The sequence below is a fragment of the Nicotiana tabacum genome, chromosome 5 (assembly GCF_000715075.1).
Source record: "Nicotiana tabacum cultivar K326 chromosome 5, ASM71507v2, whole genome shotgun sequence".
Taxonomy (NCBI): domain Eukaryota; kingdom Viridiplantae; phylum Streptophyta; class Magnoliopsida; order Solanales; family Solanaceae; genus Nicotiana; species Nicotiana tabacum.
Window position 1 is genome coordinate 120,259,891 of NC_134084.1, and position 12,169 is coordinate 120,272,059.

General features: G+C 36.8%; 1 non-coding gene across 1 annotated transcript; it reads left to right on the forward strand.

Annotated features, from left to right (window-relative positions):
• The first annotated feature begins 5,941 nt into the window (after window positions 1-5,941).
• TRNAW-CCA (transfer RNA tryptophan (anticodon CCA)) lies at window positions 5,942-6,015 on the forward strand. Its single transcript has one exon. It is a non-coding gene; the product is annotated as a tRNA-Trp (tRNA).
• Window positions 6,016-12,169: the final 6,154 nt, after the last annotated feature.

Sequence of the window (12,169 nt, forward strand, 5' to 3'; positions counted from 1 at the left end):
AACATATTACCAACCCACCACTCCCCTCACTGTCCACCTCAGTATGGGCAGTCTTGCTTATATTCCGGTCGGGTGAGAGACCGCTTGCTTTGGATGTTCAGGCTTTGGCCAATCAGTTCGTGAGGTTGGATGTTTCTGAGCCCAGTCGTGTGTTAGTTTGCACGATCGCTTGTTCTTCTTTATTGGAGCGTATCCGTGATTGGCAGTATGATGATCCCCATTTGTGTGTCCTTAGAGACACGGTGCAGCACGGAGGTGCCAAGCAGGTTACCTTAGGTGATGATGGAGTCTTGAGTTTGCAGGGTCGAGTTTGTGTGCCTAGTGTGGATGAGCTCCGAGAGTTGATTTTAAAGGAGGCCCATAGTTTCAGGTACTTTATTCATCTGGGCACCGCTAAGATGTATCAGGATTTGCGGAAGCATTATTGGTGGAGAAGAATGAAGAAGGACATCATTGCATATGTGGCTCGGTGTTTGAATTGTCAGCAGGTCAAGTATGAGCATCAAAGGCCTGGTGGTTTGTTCCAGAAGATTGAGATTCCGGAGTGGAAGTGGGAGCTGATCGCTATGGACTTTGTTGTTGGACTCCCATGGAGTCAGAGAAAGTTTGACGCAGTGTGGGTTATTGTTGATAGGCTGACAAAGTCAGCACATTTCATTCTTGTGGCAGTCTCCTACTCTTCCGAGAGGTTAGCTGAGATCTATATCCGAGAGATTGTTCGTCTTCTTGGTGTGCCCGAGTCTATCATCTCGGATCGAGGTATGCAGTTTACCTCCCATTTCTGGAGAGCAGTTCAGCGAGAGTTGGGCACACGGGTTGAGTTGAGCACAGTGTTTCATCCTCAGACGGATGGGCAGTTCGAGCAGACTATTCAAATTTTGGAGGATATGCTCCGAGCTTGTGTCATTGACTTTGGAGGCTCGTGGGATCAGTTTTTGCCTTTAGCAGAGTTTGCCTACAATAACAGCTACAAGTCGAGTATTTAGATGGATCCTTATGAGGCTTTATATGGTAGGCAGTGTCAGTCGCCGGTTGGATGGTTTGAGTCGGGTGAGGCTCGGTTGTTGGGTACGGATCTGGTTCAGGATGCCTTGGACAAGGTCAGGATTATTCAGGATAGGCTTTGTACAGCTCAATCCAGACAAAAGAGCTATGCCGACCGCAAGGTTCGTGATTTGGCATTCATGGTCGGGGAGCGAGTATTGCTTCGAGTGTCGCCTATGAAGGGCGTGATGAAATTTGAGAAGAAAGGCAAGCTTAGCCCTAGATTCATTGGCCCATTTTAGATTCTTGATCGAGTAGGAGAGGTGGCTTATAGACTTGCATTGCCGCCGAGCTTATCAATCGTACATCCAGTGTTTCATGTCCATGCTTCGGAAATAATGGCAATCCATCTCACGTGTTAGATTTCCGCACTGTCCAGATGGAAAAGGACTTGTCTTATGAGGAGGAGCCAGTAGCTACTCTAGACCGACAGATTCATCAGTTGAGATCGAAGAGTTTTCCTTCTGTTCGTATTTAGTGGAGAGTTCAGCCCGTTGAGGCATCGACCTGGGAGTCCGAGTTCGATATGTAGAGCCGTTATCCCCATTTTTTTCCGGACACAGGTACTTCCTTCTTATGTTCGTTCGAGGACGAACAGTTGTTTTAGAGGTGGAGAATGTGATGACCTTTTAACTTGTGTTGCAAGTGAATTCACAGTTCTGAGGCCTAAAAACCTCCTTTTACCTCACCTTGATTTACGTGTGTGGTCCGTACCTATATCCGGAAAGCCTTTTATGTGAAAATATGAGAAATAGAAATTCTAAAGTTAAATTTTAATTATGGTTGACTTTGGTCAATATTTTGAGCAAACGGACCCGGATCTGTGTTTGGACGATCTCGGGAGGTCCGCAGTAAAATATGGGACTTGGGCGTATGCCCGGAAATGAATCCGAGGTCCCAAGCCTTAGAAATTAATTTTTGAAAGAAATTATTTTACTGAATTATCTAAGAAATAAAGAAAAGAATTAATATTTAAAACCATTGTTATCAGGCTCGTATTTTGGTTCCGGAGCCTTGTACAAACTTGTTATAGTATTTGAAAGATAATTTTGAAATTTGGTGAAACCGGAGTTTATTTGACGTGAGTTGGACTTTCGGTTGAAAAGTTATGAACTTTGAGAGTTCTTGATGAAAATGTTGAGTTTTGAGGTTTAATTCATGATTTTACATGTTATTTTGATGATGTGATTGCACGAGTAGGTCCACATGATGTTTTTGAGTTAGTATGCACTCTTGGTTTAGAGTTCCGAGGGCTCGGGTGAGTTCCGGGTAGGTTTCGGGATGTCTTAGGCTTAAAACATAGTTGTTGCAGGTTCAGAGAAGTGGAAGGCCTCTAAACAAACCAGTGCGGTCCGCACAAAAAGGAATGCTTTTGCGGAAAGGCTTGTGCGGACCGCGGTGAGGGCTTTGCGGCCACACTAGATTCTGTGCTGTCCGCGGTGAATAACATTTCACTGGTCTGACTTCGGAAGCCTATATCTTTTGATCTACAAAGAATTGTGAGATGATTCAAAAACAGAAGTTGTAGCCCTTCGTGTCTAGTTTCCATAAAGCTAATGAAATCACAATTTGGACATCTGTAGAGACAGTTATGGAAAAAATACTAAAACGTGTCACTGTAGTCCACATGGGAGCTATGCGGCCGCAGTTGATTTTGGGCGGTCCGCACAGGACAGCTGAAAGTAGTATATTAAGACGGAATTTTCAATTATTTTTCATTTTTCAAAATACCAAAAACATAAGAGGCGATTTTTCAAGTAACCTTTCTTCTCCAAAATATCGGTAAGTGATTTCTAACTCGTTTCTTCAATCATTAACATCTTTAACGTGATTTCAACTCAAAATCAATGATTTTCATGGGGGAAATTGGGTGTTTTGGGTAGAACCTAGGTTTTTCAAAAATTGGGGATTTGGAGCTCGATTTGAGGTCCGATTTCAAAACAAATTATATATTTGGATTCATGGGGGAATGGATAATCGGATTTTGGTTCGAACCTCGGGTTTTGACCATGTGGGCCCGGGGGCAATTTTTGACTTTTTGGGTAAAACTTTAGAAAATGCATTCTCATGCATTGAGGTTGATTCATTTAGCGTTTATTGATGTAATTAAGTAACTTGTGGCTAGATTCGAGTGAATTGGCGGTGGAATCAAGGGGTAAAGCTATAGTTGAATCGTGAATTGTGTTCGTGACATCGAGGTAAGTGTTTGGTATAACCTTAGCATGAGAGATTAGGAGTTGTGTCTTATTTGCTACATGTTAATTGTGGAGTACGACATATAGGCATGATAACGAGTATCTATACGTTGGTGTCAAGCATGCCCATGACTCTTGTATTATAATTGTTATGACTCTGTTGTGGTTTATTGTGCTTCATATGTTATTATCACCATTGTTCCCTTGCCGGGATGTTTGTTTGATATTAATGATCCCTTTCCGGGATGTTTGTTTTGATATTATTGTTCCCTTGTCGGGATGTTGTTGAAATATCATTGTTCCCTTGCCGGGAAGTTATTATATTGCTTTTGTTCCCTTGCCGGAATTCCTTGTGATTATTGTTGGCTTGTAAATGGGAGCGGGTGGTACGCCTACCACAAGATATAATGAAATGGGAGCGGGTGGTATGCCTACCACAAGATATAATGAAATGGGAGCGGGTGGTACGCCTACCACAAGATATAATGAAATGGGAGCGGGTGGTACGCCTACCACAAGATAAATGAAATAGGAGCGGGTGGTACGCCTGCCACGAGATAAATGAAATGGGAGAGGGTGGCACGCGTGCCACGAGATAAATGAAATGGGAGCGGGTTCCACGCCTGCCACGAGATACAGGAAATGGGATCGGGTTGCACGCCTGCAACAAGATGTGAAAAGAAAGTGAAATCTGCCTTTGTTTTCCTTATTCTTGTTAGTGGTTGATTTTGATTCCTTTATAATTCTCGTGATATTCTGTTTTACCTGTTATTCCCCGAAGCATGTTTCCCCCTCCTATCTTTATTTGTTTATTTCTGTATTTTTTTCCGTTGTACATATATTTGAACTGCACAGGTTTATTTTGGTAGTCTGGTGCTAGCCTCGTCACTACTTCGTCGGGGTTAGGCTGGACACTTACCAGCACATGAGGTCGGTTGTGCTGATACTATACACTGCACTATGTGCAGATCCCGGAGCAGCTTTTGGACAGTAGCTTGGATGCTTCCTTCAGTCCATATGGAGGCCCAAGGTAGACCTGCAGGCGTCCGCAGGCCCTGGCGCCTCCCTCTGTCCCTATTTGCTATTTCATTTTCCTTTTATTCAGAAATAGTGTACTGTTTTTTCTTCAAACTTTGTATGTAGAAATCTTAGACAGTCTGTGACACTGTGACACCAGGTTTTGGGTGATTAAGGCTTAAGTAGTTGTAATAACTATAGAATCAGATATTTTATTATTTTTCTTCCGCTGTTTATACGTTATCGTCTTATATTTGTTAAAAAGAAATAATTGGTTAATGAAGTAGTTAGATTAGAGGTTTGGCTTGCCAAACCCACATTAGTAGGCGCCATCACGATTCGTGAGGGTGAGAAATCTGGGTCGTAACATTTAATTAATTGAATTTTATATATTTTAAACATGTTTTTTATTTATATCTTAGTTTTAATTTTATGTTTATAAAATACTAAAAGATTAAAGATGAGGCTTAAGCCCCGCCACAACTTTTGATTTTTTTTTTGTTGTTCTTACAGATATTACCTTAAGGGATTTAGCTAACATTGCAATTGCTTTAGTTGTGATCTTACATAACATATATCAAATATGCAATTTCGTAGGGTAAATCATAGGTTATAGCGTTGTTTTAAAAACTCAAAAATCTTTCTCATAAGTAATCTTGTAATTTTAATAAATAATCTTGTAATTTTAACGTGGATATCTGAGGGGAATAAATTTAATCTTAATATACTTCTTTACCTACTAATAATTAATTACGGCTTTGCTTTCCGGGGTATTACTACTACCTGACTCATGTTTTATCAAAAACTATTTTACCGATTCATCACCAATACTTGATTGGATCTATAATCTTCTTCATTCCTTCCCATGACAATAACTAGAATGAAAAAAAGGGGAATGTCAACGTATCCAAGGAAAAAACGATTAATCTCTATCAATAGACCTGCTAAAGCCCCGAACCACAGTGTACTTAGTACTGGTGCCACAAAGAGATATGTTTTTAGATCTTGCATTGAAAAACCTCCTTCTTTTGTATTATTTGTTGGAATAGATAATACATATATGATTATATGCATATATAGTTAAGGGCTGCTTAGAGTTGGACGCAGAATTCCTAAGTCAAATTGCAATGTACAATGATTCGGGAAATAAGATTTTCCTTTTCTTAAAACAGAAAAAAAATACATCCCCTTCTTTCTTACCGAGAATTTCCGAAAAATACTAATTTATTTTTACGACGGGTTCTGTATTTATATATTTTGTATATAATTGTATATAAGTATTTTCTATATAATCTATAAGAGAAGTCTTTTCCTTTTATTTTACTATTATATGTTAAATGAGACCAAAAAGACGAAATGAGCAGAAAATTTGTATATATCAATGGAGGAAATAACCATGTGGAAAACAAGACAGGAATTCTCTATAATTACACTGTGGAACAATTGAAGGGATGTGGCGCAGCTTGGTAGCGCGTTTGCTTTGGGTAAAAAATATCACAGGTTCAAATCCTGTCATCCCTACCTATTACTGCTCAAAGGAGCAGTAACGAGGGATCAATTGAGATCGCCTCAAATTGGACATAATCTTTGATTTTTATCATGCTATTCTAGTATATGCATACAAAATGTATTGGGGTTATGAAAAGAATTCTTTTCTTTACAGTCTTATCTATTCTGATAAGAAAGCGCTCTTAGTTCAGTTCGGTAGAACGTGGGTCTCCAAAACCCGATGTCGTAGGTTCAAATCCTACATAGCGTGATTTTGTTTTCTTGTAAACGATTTCAAATATGAAAATTTCTTTATTACCTCATATATAATTTGAGTCTTTTTTCTTGTTGTAGAGGGGAATTGTTCTTTCTTTGTATTTTAGTTTTGTTTAATATAATATCATAAAATACAAATATATTGCATAAATATATTTATATATATATATATATATATATATATATATATATATATATATATATATATATATATATATATATATATATATATATATATATATATATATATATATATATATATATATATATATATATATATATATATATATATATATATATATATATATATATATATATATATATATATATATATATATATATATATATATATATATATATATATAGTGTTATGTTGGAGAATATGCAGAAGGATAAAACTGATCAAAGAGTACTGCTTCCCTAATTTTTCACTGTATGCTCTTGATAGTATAGAACAGACTTTGTTGAAACTGATCACTTTACATAAAATTTAATATTATTTGTAAGAATAAAACGAGAATAAGAATTACATTTCGTTAATCTTAACGATGAATTTAAAAGTTTCACTGCATGAGTTATCTCAAGACCATGACACCAAATTAATAGAGTTATGTTGGATAATATGCAGAAGATAAAACTGATCAAAGAGTATTGCTTCCCTAATTTTTCACTATATGCTCTTGATAGTATAAAACAGACTTTGTTGAAACTGATCACTTTACATAAAATTTAATATTATTTGTAAGAACAAAACGAGAATAAGAATTACTTTTCGTTAATCTTAACGATGAATTTAAAAGTTTCACTGCATGAGTTATCTCAAGACCATGAGTTTAGAAATTATATTTATGTCTTTTAGGCTACTCTTTTATCAGTAAAGACTGATTTTATGTGATAAGAATTCTACCAATTACTGTTTACCCATATTTTTATTCTCTTTTGATGACCGATAAATTTACTAGTTACTAATTAAAGCAAATAAACCATCAACTGACGAATGAGTCACAAATCTCAAAGTACAACCATGTGAGAAATTTGATTTCCCAAAAGACTTCTTGATCTAAGATGTGCATAAATAAAGTAGATAACAATCTATTACTATATCAAAAAGGTATTTCATGCTAAATTTAAAGCTCAAGCTTATAATGGCCATCTACAGTAAGCAAATTAGATAATTTAAGCAATGAAAACCTAGAAGACTATTATGCATAGTTGATTGTTACACCCTCCGATATTCTTTAGTTGTCATGGTTAATAAAAATAAGGCGTAATACATACGGAGACACCTAAAGTTGGCATGATCTTTTACTTAGACACTTAAACTAATCCTCTTTCCAATTAGACACGTTTCCTAGGTAATTCTCCTATCAATAAGACATTTTTTTTGCTGGCTTATTAATTAACCAAGCGCGTGTTCTGCAATCTCCGTCTACGTGGCAAAAATAACCATTATAAATCGTGTCACATCATTTTATTTGTCCACCTCACTGTCCACCTCAGCTATATAGTGTTATTTCCACTAAAATACAAATAACTAGCCCTAAACAAACATCTAAACATAGTACCAACCCACCCCTCCCCTCCGTCATCTTCCCCAACGACCCCCACCCCCTTCCTTTCCATCTTCATCTGCAAACAAAGTTGGCTCCCCTTCTCCTTGAACTTGAACCACTCCAAAAGACCCTTCTTCTCCATCCCTAAAATACCAGCCAGCGCCCACCCACAAACGACCACTACATCTCCACCTCTTTCCGCCGCTCAAACCTAATACACACAACACCAGCGACCGAATCTCTCCGCTGGCAGACCCCAGCAGCCGCACCGTCTTCTTCAGCCTCATTGTCGCCATCCCCGCCACCAGAGCTCGCCAAAAACCCCCACTCTCTGCTGCCCAGAAACAGCCATACACACACGCATAAATAGTGAACAGACAAAGAAAGAGTGACGAGAAGGAAAGGAGCTAGGTTTAGAAAGGAAAATTTCTGTTTACCTTCTTCATTATCCAGATTTCTTGACATAATTAATTTCTGTTCTAGCAGCTGGGTTAGGCTTCTTTTTCTTCACTTTATCCTTTTTGTTTTCTTCCTATCACAAATACTCACCTTTTCGTTTTCGGCTGAATTTGAATCTGGTATGGGATTCGAAAGAAGAATAGCGATTTGAGTCAGAGAAGATGACGGAAAGTGGAGGAGGCAATGGTGGAAATGGTGGTGGACATAAAGAAGAAGAAGGAAATAAAAAAAACAAAAAAAAATCTGTTTTTTGAGCTTTTCACGCGCCCATATTGGGTGAAACTCACTTTATGTGCCAACTCAGCAAGAAGTCTTTAATTGGAACAAAGTTCATGTAACGTACGTGCTCAATAGGAACTCTCTTAAGTTCAGGTGTCTAAATGAAAGATCGTGTCAACTTTAAGTGTCTCCGTATGTATTACGCCTAAAAATAATTTACCCGATACAATTGTCATTTTAGAAAATTAAGAGAGCACTAATTAATTCTTTTTACATGTACTCTTACTCTAATAAATATGGAGAGAGATTAGTATAATAAAAGCAAGAGTAACAACAAATTGTGATTCAAAGAATACATAAGAATAATTTAATCAAGTTATTTTGAGATTCAAAGAATAAATAAAAGTAATTTAGTCAAGTCATTTTTTTTAATTAAATTTTTCTTAGAAACATGTAAAAATAAAAACATAACAAGCAAAAAAGGTCGGAAGAAGTAACATTTTTATTACACACTTTTACGGATGATTTATGACACGCCTCACTTATCAGAAGAGCCCGTTTGGATTGGATTAAACAAGTGACTTTTCATCCTAAATAGCTTTTAAGTCAAAAAGTAATAAATTGGGACTGTCTATATTGCTTTTGACCTATTTTAAGTAGTTTTTAATTTATTTTAAGCATTTTTTAATTTTACCAAACACTGAAAAAACTAAAAAAAACTTAAAAGTTAATTTAATCAGCTTATAAGTCAATCCAAACACCTTCTCTTGTAGCATGACTACTTAAACGAGTTGTAGATATCATGCCCCAATTGTGTTGATTAGTGGCCCAACCCATGCTAATTTGATGAAATCGAAATAGAAAAATGATAAAAAGAAATCTGAAGCTATTTCATTCATAAAACGAAAAATGATAAATGTCTTTACATAATATCTAGAGAGAAATTAAAAAATAGCCAGATTTATAAGTGGTTATTCAAAAATAGCCACAGTTTTAAAAGTAATCGAAATATAGTCACTTTTCATGTAAAGATAAATCTGAATGAAAATATTGTTCAAAATTCGAAAAAATACTCCAGCATAATATACTGGAGTTTGGAGCACCGGTACTCCAGTCTCCAGTATATTATACTGGATCCAGCAAAGTATACTGGAAGTTCATACACAAGTGCACCGAACTCCAGTATATTATGATGGACCGGTCTCTGTTGCAGCAAAATAATGGTTATTTTTCATTGACTTGGCAAACGCTGGCTATTTTTGAATGACCAGTCCGAAAACTAGCTAGACTGTACTATTTCCCCTAATATCTACGCCTCTCTATTTATAGAGGCTCGAAAACTCGAAACTAACTATTGGCCACATCTGCTACATCCTGCGATAAAGGGAAGCTATCAACTATTTCCATTTAAAAATAGCTTATTACAAAAATTGGTCAATTCATCAAATATTATTAATAATAGCTAAATATTACTCATATTATCCAATTAGCTATTTGTAGCAGAAAAATATCAAATCTTTTGTCACGACCCAATTTTTCCTCCGTGGGTTTCGTGACGGCACCTAGTCTTAAGGACTAGGTAAACCTAATATTTATGGAAGAACAACAATAATAAATAACATCTTAAAATTCTTCTGGAATGAATCCTTTATACAATGGACATATTCCCAAAATCCGATAGTACAAGTCATAAGCTCTACAAAGTTTCGCTACAATTTCTAAACACAACTGTATGGAAATAAGTACAAAACGTGAATACAATTATAGGAAGGTGACTCTGAAGCCTGCGAATGCAGCATCAGGTTTATCTTGAGTCTCCACAGCAATGACCCACACAGCTACTAACGAACAATACCTGGATCTGCATAAAAATACGCAGAAGTGTAGTATGCATACCACTGCAGTACCCAGTAAGTATCAAGACTAACCTCGGTGGAGTAGTAACGAGTAATAGTCGAGACACCTACTGGTCTAATAAACTAAACAAGTATAAGTGTAGAACAGCAGAACATAATATCTATATAAGGACTACGCGATATGGATAACTACACTGTAATTGCAATAAGGAAAGAAAACAGTAAGTAACAGCAGAACACCGTAATAAGAACACAGAAAAGTGAATGGAAATACAACCCAACTCCGAAATCGCAAATACAACAAAGACAAGTCATAACTCAGTAACTACGACAACTTTCACATTTGGTCTTAGCTAGCAAACTTTAATCAATTAGTCAAATCCTTCAAGTGATAAAAATATTTCGAAATATACTTTGTGCCAATAAATATTTTTCCAAAAATAGTTCTTTCAAAATAAATATCTTCCGAAGATAATTTTCTCGAATAAATAACCTTTGAATATAAGTCACCCTGTGACGCCTGATCTCAAAATCATATAATACGGGTCTCAATACCTGAACCCTAACACTTAGCATCATGTACCCTCATCACACCACATAATCATACTGACATATCACGTACCGAATAGAGTCATTTTCACATGGAAGACAAAATAAACAATGGTGTGCGTCTACACTTGGCAATACCAAGAAGCCTCATATCCGATTAGGGTGCTTAGCCACGTGTATGCTTGTGCAAGTGCCCTAACATAGTTCAAACCAGCTAGTAAGTGTAAGGAATAAAACGGACAGTAGATATATTGTTTACACAAGGGTAGGATCAATGAAAACAACAACTCAGAACACAGGGATAACAATAGGGGGATCTACCGTGATATCATCCCGTAGTCCTAAACGTAAATGTGCAGGGGATCTACCGGATACCGATCCGTAGTCCCAAAGTAAATATGCAGGGGGGTCTATCGGAATAGCAATCCTTAGTCCCAAAGTAAATATCCAGTATAGGAGGATCTACCGGGTGTTGTCCCGTAGTCCCAAATATAAATATGCAGGGGGATCTATCGGGATACCGATCCGTAGTCCCAAAGTAAATATCCAGTATAGGAGGATCTACTGGGTGCTGTCCCGTAGTCCAAATAGAAACATGCAGGGGGATCTACCGGAATACCGATCCATAGTCCCAAAGTAAATACGCAGCGCAACCAACAGAAATAACAGTTACAGCACAACACACAATAATACAAGGTAAGACAAGTAAATCAACTCAAGGACTTTAAATCACAAGGAAATGGTAGAACCAACTCACAAAGAATAACCACAGAAAAGAATGCTGACATAAAGGGAACAGTTCAACAACGGGAAAACTAACATGTAGCAACTATCCCACAATATACAAATCAATAACAAGGAAATCAACACGAGTCAAGTAGTCCCAAATAAGGGCAAGTCAACAAGGATATAAGTTATCTAAACTCCTTTTAAGGTTGGGCAAATTCGAGGATATTCGATAATTCAATTTAAGGAAGGATGATCTTAGCTTAACTTAAGACTAAACAATTTCAGGAGGGAAAATAATAATTCTCAAATAAGATAAGCAGCTATGAAAAGATAGCATGACAGTAGGAGAGGCGAAATTCTTCAATTAAATCAAATAGGAATCAATTAGGCATAAGAGTGAATCATGAAGCAATTAATTCCAATTAAGCATGTAGAAGTGAAGTTAGTAAATAAGAAACTCGGTCAGGTTAAGAACACATTCATACACAATGAATATAAAGACCTAAGAACCCTAAAAGGCCAATTTTCCGCAAATAAGTTCGAGTACGCACTCATTACCTCGCGTACATGAGCTACAATCAACATAGGAGAATCAAATCCTAAGGAAAAGTTCCCCACACAAGGTTAGACAAGATACTTACCTCAAAGACGACAGACCGATACTCTAAAATGCACTTCTCAGGTGAAAAGACCTTCAGACAGCTCAAATCCAACCAAAATAACTTCAAAGCATAAATAAAATACATAAGAAACTATTCTAGATCATAAAGTCTCAATCTTTAAC